This window comes from Schistocerca nitens, chromosome 2 (assembly GCF_023898315.1).
Source record: "Schistocerca nitens isolate TAMUIC-IGC-003100 chromosome 2, iqSchNite1.1, whole genome shotgun sequence".
Classification (NCBI taxonomy): Eukaryota; Metazoa; Arthropoda; class Insecta; order Orthoptera; family Acrididae; genus Schistocerca; species Schistocerca nitens.
The window spans coordinates 505,030,133-505,039,464 of NC_064615.1; the positions used below are offsets into that span (position 1 = coordinate 505,030,133).

The window sequence follows — 9,332 nt, forward strand, 5'->3', positions numbered from 1 at the left end:
GTTTACCCAATACGTTTTCCAGCAATTACATTTTGCAACATCTTGGTGATCAAACGGTCATATTCACAAACTTGAAACACTTCAATGTATTTTTGCACTCACTTAACTAGCACAATAAGGACGAAATTCCCTGCGTGTGTAACATGAGACGAAAAGATTTGTAGGTTTTGTTCGTAGTTTGATTGTTTTCTTTCTTTAATCATGGCACAAAGTGAGCCGGTTTGCAATGGTGCCGTTCTGAGCACACTGTTCTGGCTATTAAAGTCTTCGCTTTCGCGATAGATATCAGCAGTACTCTTTCATGCTGTTACCGACTGTGCCCTCAAAGCACTGCTTACAATTCGGTTGCAGTGTGAAAGATTTATTCTGGAAACAATCCCCTTCGCAGTGGCTAAACAATTTCTCCACAGCATTATCAGTTCCAGGTGAGCTCCTGCTGCTATATAGCTTGCAAGTAGTGAGAAGTTGAGACGACAGGTCCTGAGCTTTGTGCCACAAAAATATGAGGTTCCATTGTGTAATGGTTAGCACTCTGGACTCTGAATCCAGCGATCCGAGTTCAAATCTCGGTGGGGCCTAATATTTTTCTCGTGGGCGAAATTTGGGTAACGTTTCTTAAGACACACATTCATCCCAGGGACAACGCATATATACATTTAGTTTCCTTATCGGGTAGTCTTATAAATAGAACTGGGTAGCTGACACAAGACCTTTAGAATTTTGGCATGTGGCGATAGCTGATCATTTTACATGCCGCATCATGTTACAGTACACGTCATTAAGGATTTCCATGGGACAACTAATTATCTAAACATTAGTCTACTGCAAACCAACACATTGTAAACAGGAACAACGGGCTTGTGACAATACACCTTACACACCCAAACCAAATATCACACAAAATTAGGATAGTGGACAACTTACGCGATAAACCAAACCTACTTACAAGTATAAAAGTGTTAGCGCTTTGGCAGAAGCATTCTCGAGAGAATTTTTTTTCCATCACATTCAGACGTTAACGCAATGAATCGGAGAAACTGAGTAACAATACACATGCAAAATGCATGAAGGCAGTGTTGCCAACTCACCGATTTTCGGATGATACTGGCAGACTGTGTTCCTTAAAGCTGGAAAATATTCTTCTCATTCGACAGCCGAAAATGTGGCAGGTATCTCGTACTGCTGTATTTCAGTGACTGAAACACTATTACATTATTTAATTAATTTAATTTAATTTCCTTTGTTCATGTTGTTATTAATATATTTACGTTCAAACAAGAAATTTCATTGCGTTATTTAATATTTTGATTGGACTTTTAGAAGATAGATTAATAGATGTTTAATAGTCAGTATTCTGATTATTATTGCCTAATGCGTGGCGTCTGATGCAATTATAGACTGCAGCTTGTGACGACTGCGATTCTACCCTGTCACTAAGTATCGCCAAAATACCCGAAAAATACCGTGTTAACTAATGCAGTCCAAATCAAGCCGTATCTAAACAGACGTTTCTCCAAATTTTACTTCCCAACACAATATCTGACCGTGCATTTATCCCAGTTTAGCATAGAATAACCATATTAAATAAGATTTAAGGACATTGACAAAAAAAATTGTCTCTAACATCAATAAACAAAAGAATACCAAAGTTGAGTGATGAGCCCACAATTTTACACGACTCTCATTCAAAGTAATCACAACCCGTGTAGTTTGACAGCTACCCACCTTTGAATTACCCACTATGTTAGCACCAATAGCAAGCGAGCTTCACTGTCATTGGTCGACGTTTAAGAAATTAATGGCGGGCGCTCTTGTCCACGTAGCAAAGCATTACAATACTTCTGGTAAATGCTACGGCACACGAAATTAGACACATACCTTCCAAAAGTTATAAAAAATACACATGCAGCGGCAGCGGATTTAAAATGTAAAAAAATAAAAATCGAAATAATTAAAAGGGAAATGGCTACTGCTAATGAAAGTCAACAATGTCTACATAGAACACACCACTTCGTGGGGAACACTTTTATTCTAAAGAAGACAAATGTTACGTGTATGTCAGCCAAAAGGAAATTAAAATTGTTTGCAATAATTTTGAGTCTTTGAGAGGAGATCGCTGCTTTTAAATCTTATCTTGTGTGTTGTGACGATGGTCGCGATATCGACGGCAGCTGGCTGGTCCTGGTGAAACGCTGAGATCTGCTCCCACGGTCGTGTGATTGTAGCTGATGATTTTTCCTCGTAATCGGGCGGGCGGTGGTATTCATTAAGCTGCAAATCTGATTACAGTGGCGTTTTGCAGGCCACAGGTTGGTCGATGTAATTGTTGTTACAGATGTCCGTGTGTGCACAGTATTAATGTTTCTGACACACACAAATAAGTTTACTTATGCCACACACAGTTTACACAACTTGCCGACGGCGAATTCTATAGAAAGTCAATTCGTATTATGACTGCCGCGATCGCGAAAAACCGTCCTGGGCGGGAATGTACTCACACACAATAAACAGTTCGCTTTAAGTTCATAACGACTGTTACTGATTATAGGCGTCCGACAGTTCATCGAAACGCGAATAAATATGTAAGTTCACAGTAGTTGAGTGTACGAAAACACAGTCGAAATACACGTGCAGTTCAATTCACAGACACAAAGCTACAATACCGCCCATTCTCGGTTGCATTGTCATAGTTACTTCGTCTCACGGCACAGTCTCAGTATTTACTTCGCCCAGTTTCTACACTCACTATTATCATATCACGTACTGGTATAAAACAGGCATTCAAAACGTACATCGCTTGCCACTAAACTCAATCTTCACCAGTTCGTAAAAGTCACAACTCCCACAATAAAACATGTGTCCGCCTCTCTAGCTACCCAACAACACACACCCCCTTTGTTGGATCGACGATCGATATTGCTCTCTCTCTCTTTCTCAATACTCTCGCCCACAGTTTATACATCAAAGTAAATTACGTATATCTTCACACAACTATTTTCTACCAAACTTATTACAGTAAACGATAAACACAAAAAAATTAAAGCTTTCCACAATCAATAAACTCTAAACATATTTATCTACTTACAAAAAAGAAATAATTTCCAGTTACGTATTACATCTAGAAAACAACTTTTATCTCTTTATTACAGGACAAAAGAAAAAAAAATGCGCTACAACATCAAAGACATATGAACAGACGAGGAAAAAAAACAAGATCAATATATGTATCTATCGCAAAATAACGATGTCTTCACAAGCTGGATTACTGTGGGTTGCTTGAATAAATAATCGCACTTCCTACAACATAGTCTGCAGTGCTATTACAGCCAGTCGTATTATCAACAATATACTGGCAGCAATGTCGAATCGTTTTCAGTGTGTTTATTTAACTCTTTTCACTTTGAATAACAAGTCAGTTTTCTTAAATGTATGTACATTTTGTTAAAAGATGCAGATGAAACTTCCATATATGCAATAATTTAGAGAAGAATGGATAAAAGATAAGAAGTTAAGCGACCATATTCAAAAGGTTCTGACAGATAAACTAAAACTGTGATACGGTATTGTTTTTGTTAAAGCCAACTGCAAGTATTTGGGAGTGGCGGTTCATTCTATTCCGACAAGCATGACATGTGGACGTGAGCACCGACGTTACCATTACGAAATAGCTAGGTGCTTGTTTTGTAAATATAAACGCATTCTCCTGCTGCACTGTATTTTATTTTTCCAGACGCGTTTCGCCTTTTTTTCACTTTAAGGCATCATCAGTGGAAACTATAACGATACAGTCATGGCTGTATCCCACTTTTGTTTTGATATGTATAATTCGTACATTTTCAAACAGTTCACTCGTTGCTTTTTATGTAGATAAGTGATTACTTACAATTCTTCCTGTTTTTAGTTGGCATTGGTGTTTCGTCTCATCCGGTCACATGGAGGTCGCACTACTCTCTATTTACTATATTACCGACAGAAGAGCATCACAACAACAAATACAAACAAAAATAAAAGTGGGAAGAAAAATGCTCGAAACACAAAAACATGCTTATGTTTCGTAAATAGAGCGATAGTGAGACCTCAATGTGACAAGATGAAACATCAATGCCAACTAAAAACGACAAGAACCTAAAATAAACACTCATCTACATAAAAAGCGAGAAGTGAACTGTTTTATAATCTATGAATAATACACATCACAATAAAAGTGTATAATAGCTGTATCATTATAGATCCCATTGTGATGCCTTAAAGTGAAAAAAGGCGAAACACTCTGGGAAAATAAAACACAGTGCAGCAAGTGAAAGCGTTTTTTTATTTACAAAACTAATATTTCTGTGCTTGTTATGGAGTATGGAAACGCAAACAAATTCGTTGAACAGTTAGGTGTTTGTATTTTGTACTTCTCGGAAGACAAAGGGAGTTTAGTTTCAAGATTTTTTAAACCGTTAGAGATTGACTCAGATGATGCAAAAACAATTGTAGGTGTGAAACTTACAACTGCTAACTTTGAACCGAATTTTTAGCAAATGTGTGTGCAGGCACAGGTCGGCATTATGGTCGACAAAGACAACGGAGTTTATGTTCCCCTTATGCGAGATCTTCCACACCTAATCCTCACACCACTATCTTCTCACGCCATCCAGTTGGCCGTTTCTCGTTCTTGTAAGGAATTCATTTCTTTTGGGAAACACACCGATGGTTGCATAGCTCCTCGAAAAGGAAAAAGCCCTACAATGATCTGTATAACACATTATATGATGAGGATCCCTAGAACATACTATAGAGCGCTGGAACACTATAGATCTCCATTAAGCCGTCTGTGAATGTGTGCTTAATCAGTGGGAGGCTCTACTAGGATTTCTTCTGGGAAGCCTCAGTGAATGAAAAGTGCTACACCGCCCAGACACTATACAAAATGTATAAAGACAATACAGCAATATTTAAGCATTTTTCATATTTCCACTACCGTTTGCCCGAGAGTGCAACGTAGTTAATAAGGCGCTAAAGTCCAGATCTGGCGATGCAACTTAGTTGTGTAAGATGTTACTGTAATCAGAATACTTGCACACATGGTAATGCTGAAGTGCTACGCATATATAGCTCCAGGAAACTGTTGAGAAGAATAAGGGACAGTGTCACATCATTAACCTTGGAAGTATCTCATCATTAACTTTGGAAGTAGATATTAGACCGGCCATCCCGTCTGGCAGAGAATTCTAGTGGCAGTAAATCAACTTTTTGCAGGGGGAGAATGTGACAGACACTTATTGGGCTTTGGTGTGAATTATCAAAATCTGAGGATGCAAATAAACACAGGACTTTTAGTGAACTCTGCAATTTGGATAAGATACTTTTAATGCTGCCCTGGTCAGGTACAGAAAGGCCCTTAAGTGAAATGAATACTGCCAGAAGTTCACATAGGAACAGCCATGCTGAGTTTTATTTCGACGGTTCGTGCTGGCCTTCGACGCCTTGGAATGTGCTGTCGCAACCTTCAGTTTGAAGATGCAGTTTTGAAAAAAGTTGGTAAGATTCAAAATAATTGAACAACTACATAAATTAATTTTTTTTCGAGTTTTCTACGCTACTGTGCTTTTCAAAATAAATGTTTTCTTGTTTCGTAGGTACCAACCAGGCCTACGGCAAGAGTAGTGGCGTTGGCAGTGATAACCCAGAACCCTCAACATTAACACAATTCATGAAAGAACAAGTGGATGACCCAGAAAGAAATAGTATGCACATAAAAGAACAGTGTGCCTTTAATATACCATATTTAGCAAGTAATTTCGAGAAAATTGGTTCGGCGTTAAAAAAGAAACCTGCTGGCTGGTGTGCGAACCGCTCGTACAGCAGACATATTCTGAATGAATATATGGGCCAAGTAGGCGGTATTATTTTTTTTTTAATTATGTATGCAACTGGGCAGTTTCGACCTTTGGTCATTTTCAAGGATACATCTTACGCTTCCAGCTTCATTTTACATTATAACACATTGATGGTACATGTAGACAGGAATACATCTTACTTCTGTGCGTAAAATGAGCTATCACAAATATAATAAAAAAAATAATACCGCCTACCTGGCCCATGTTTTCATTCACAAAACACGTTGAGGCTGTGAAAACCCCCAAAAATAACATTTTTAAATATTCAAACTGTTCGAGATGCTGTCACATGAAGTGCACGTCGGTCAATCCGTCGTCATTCAGCATTTTTACAGTTGCATAGTTAAGTGTTCGACGAATATTTTAGAAGAGGACTTGCAATGCCATCTACAGACGTTACAGATCGTCCCGGAACTGAAATCCATCGATCACGTTACGCGACGATAATTCTGCGAATTACTGTTTCAAAAGATAAAAGAGGACGAGAAGTTTATTAACAAACTGTGGATGTCAGACGAAGCTCACTTCCACCTCAGTGGGTTTATTAACAAACAAAATTTTAGATATTGGGCACAAGACAATCCTGCGGAGCTGCACCAGATTCTATTGCACAGCAGCGTAGTTACCGTATGGTGCGCTTTCTCATCAAACGGTGTGAGAGACCCTAATTTTTTTGAGGACGAGAATGGCCATGCGATTACAGTCACATCGAATCGTTACGTCGCCATGCTTGAAATCTTTGTTATGCAACAACTACAGTCACTTCCACACCTTATTGACACAGTCTGGTTTCAACACGATGCTTGAACGTCACACACAGTACGGACATCGATGGTTGCTGTACGCCAGTTGTTTGGGGAACGTGTAACTTCGAGAAATGGTGACATTCAATGACCTCCAGTATCTGCCAACTTATAATTTCTCTTTGTGGCTTCACCTTAAAAGCAAAGTGTTTCTTAGTCGACCCGCGACAACGGAAAAACTGAAAGCCAGGATACGAGAAGCAATTGCCGAAATTCCAGTTGAGATGTACTCAAACCATGAACATGTTTGCGTAGAGAAGGAGCTCACCTGCAAGACGTTATCTTCAAAAAATAAATTGCGCTGTATTCTATAATGGCATTATGTTTACTATTAAATGACATAAATAAACAGTTTAAATACTTATACAAAAAATGTTCTGTTCAATTTCTAGCAGATTTTGAAAGCTGATTAGCCGGAATACGTGTGACGAATTTGACAACATTGCAACAAGGCCAAAATAAATATAACGCGGCAATACCCCACTGGAAACACAATTCGGGCTGGCGATCGCCGAACATACGGCAACAAGACAGCTGTCCATAAAACAGTACAAGTTAAAAATAGCCCGACGCACTCTCTCACTCAATGGATAAGTAAAACGCTACAAAACGTAACAACTGAAACAGGCGATTAAAAAACCATATACTAGCGAATACACATGCACGGAGAAAGTACAAAGTTGTATCACATCAGCGGCTGTTGAAAAGGCGATCATCGACCTCAGAACCAAGAACTGCCCAGTATCTTGACGAAAGAGAATATACACATACGAAATGATTAAGGTACCGCTTTCAAATAAGTCAGCGGGTCCGGGCGGACTCTCTATGGAATTTTACGTTAAATTTTTGACACGTGGTCGAATCACAGTTAATGGGTACCTACAGTGAAATATTTAAAGCGGCATAAATACCATCCAACTTCACCGAAGTCATAACCGTATTAATCCCCCCCCCCCAAAAAAAAACTAAGATTACGATAAGCGACAACGGTAGGCCCATAGCAGTAGAAAACTGATAATGACATTATAATGTGCATCTTGAAAGGCTGAGTTTTTAAAAGAAGTTGTAGCAACTATTTTAGGAACACGTGAGTCGTTCATGCGAGAAAAATCCACTCTAACAGTTTTAGAGCTGTACGAAACATTAGTATACCCGAGCAGGGGTGCTGGGTGTCATACAGCAATCGTGTGTTTCTATTGTAAAAAGCCTGTGATATAGTCGAACACAAATGGCCAACATTTATAAACGCATGAGATACGTGGGTTTCGAGGAAACTTTTCTCACGGTTACAGGAGCAAGGCTGAAAATCAGTAATACTCTGACAAGTACAATCTCCATAAGCGGAACATAAGAACAAGGTTGCCCAGTTTCAGCACATCTGCAAGACATTGTGGCAAAATCCCTGCTAAAGTCACTTCATAAAAGGGTGCAGGGGATACTTAGATTCAGAGTTCAGTTCAGGCCTAGTCTGGCGATATTACTGTTATGTTAACAGATGTCACAAACAGGAATGCAGCTTGAGACACTCTGCAAGAATACCAACGTCGTAGCGGTGGAAAATTAATTACGGAAAAATTTAGAAATAATGTTTCTTGATGACATAAAAATGAAGATCAGACAGTTTCATATCAGACAGGATTGGTTACATGACATAACAGACGATATAGGAATACATATCATACCAATTTTCAAGATGTGATCACCGCCAATTGGAATAAAAAATTATAGCTATTAATTCTGTAAGACATCTTGATAGAACACAACGGACACATTACATGAAACACACTACCGAAATCTAAAATGACCAAGATGATAGGACAATGAAGTATTTATTTCGCCATTATAAATCAAAAGATTCCCGAGCACGGGGTCCCGGGTTCGATTCCCGGCGGGTCAGGGATTTTCTCTGCCTCGTGATGACTGGGTGTTGTGTGTTGTCCTTAGGTTAGTTAGGTTTAAGTAGTTCTAAGTTCTAGGGGACTGATGACCATAGCTGTGAAGTCCCATAGTGCTCAGAGCCATTTGAACCATAAATCAAAAGACAGCAGAGATCCTGTGTTTTACGCAATGAAGGCGTAGTGCCAGGATGTGTGGCTGCCTACTATCTCGAATTAAATGACATTGACACGAGACATTGAGATTTCTGACTGCCTGTTTATACTAGTTCCTAGCGAAGAAAGGCGGCAGCACATACGAAAATTAAATGCCTGAATACAAACTAAACTCAAGAATTGAATAACGCACACAACAAAGTTTAAACAACTTATGTTCGGTCAAAGCTGTTAAGGAGAAGAAGCATAATCTCAGACTCGAAAGAGTGGAAAAGGAAAACACCAACACCCTTTTCAATAGAACATCATCAGTATTAGCCTAAAGCGACTTAGCTAAACCATGGAAAACGTAAATCTGAATTGGCGGGCTCAGCTCTGATTTAAAAATATTAAACCATTACACGAAACTCGGTTGGATTAAAGCTGCTGCCACTTTATTTAGCAGTTTAAAAGTCAGCGTCGTAGCATCCACTTTAAGAGGAAGATTAGATTTAGTCTACGGTGAAGCACTACCGACGGAAACAAATGGTTCAAATGGCTCTGAGCACTATGGGACTCAACATCTGTGGTCATAAGTTCCCTAGAACTTAGAA

The 9,332-nt window shown here is 39.0% G+C and overlaps 1 non-coding gene across 1 annotated transcript; it reads left to right on the forward strand.

Annotated features, from left to right (window-relative positions):
- The first annotated feature begins 506 nt into the window (after positions 1-506).
- Positions 507-578, forward strand: Trnaq-cug (transfer RNA glutamine (anticodon CUG)). The gene has a single exon. It is a non-coding gene; the product is annotated as a tRNA-Gln (tRNA).
- The last annotated feature ends 8,754 nt before the right edge of the window (positions 579-9,332 follow it).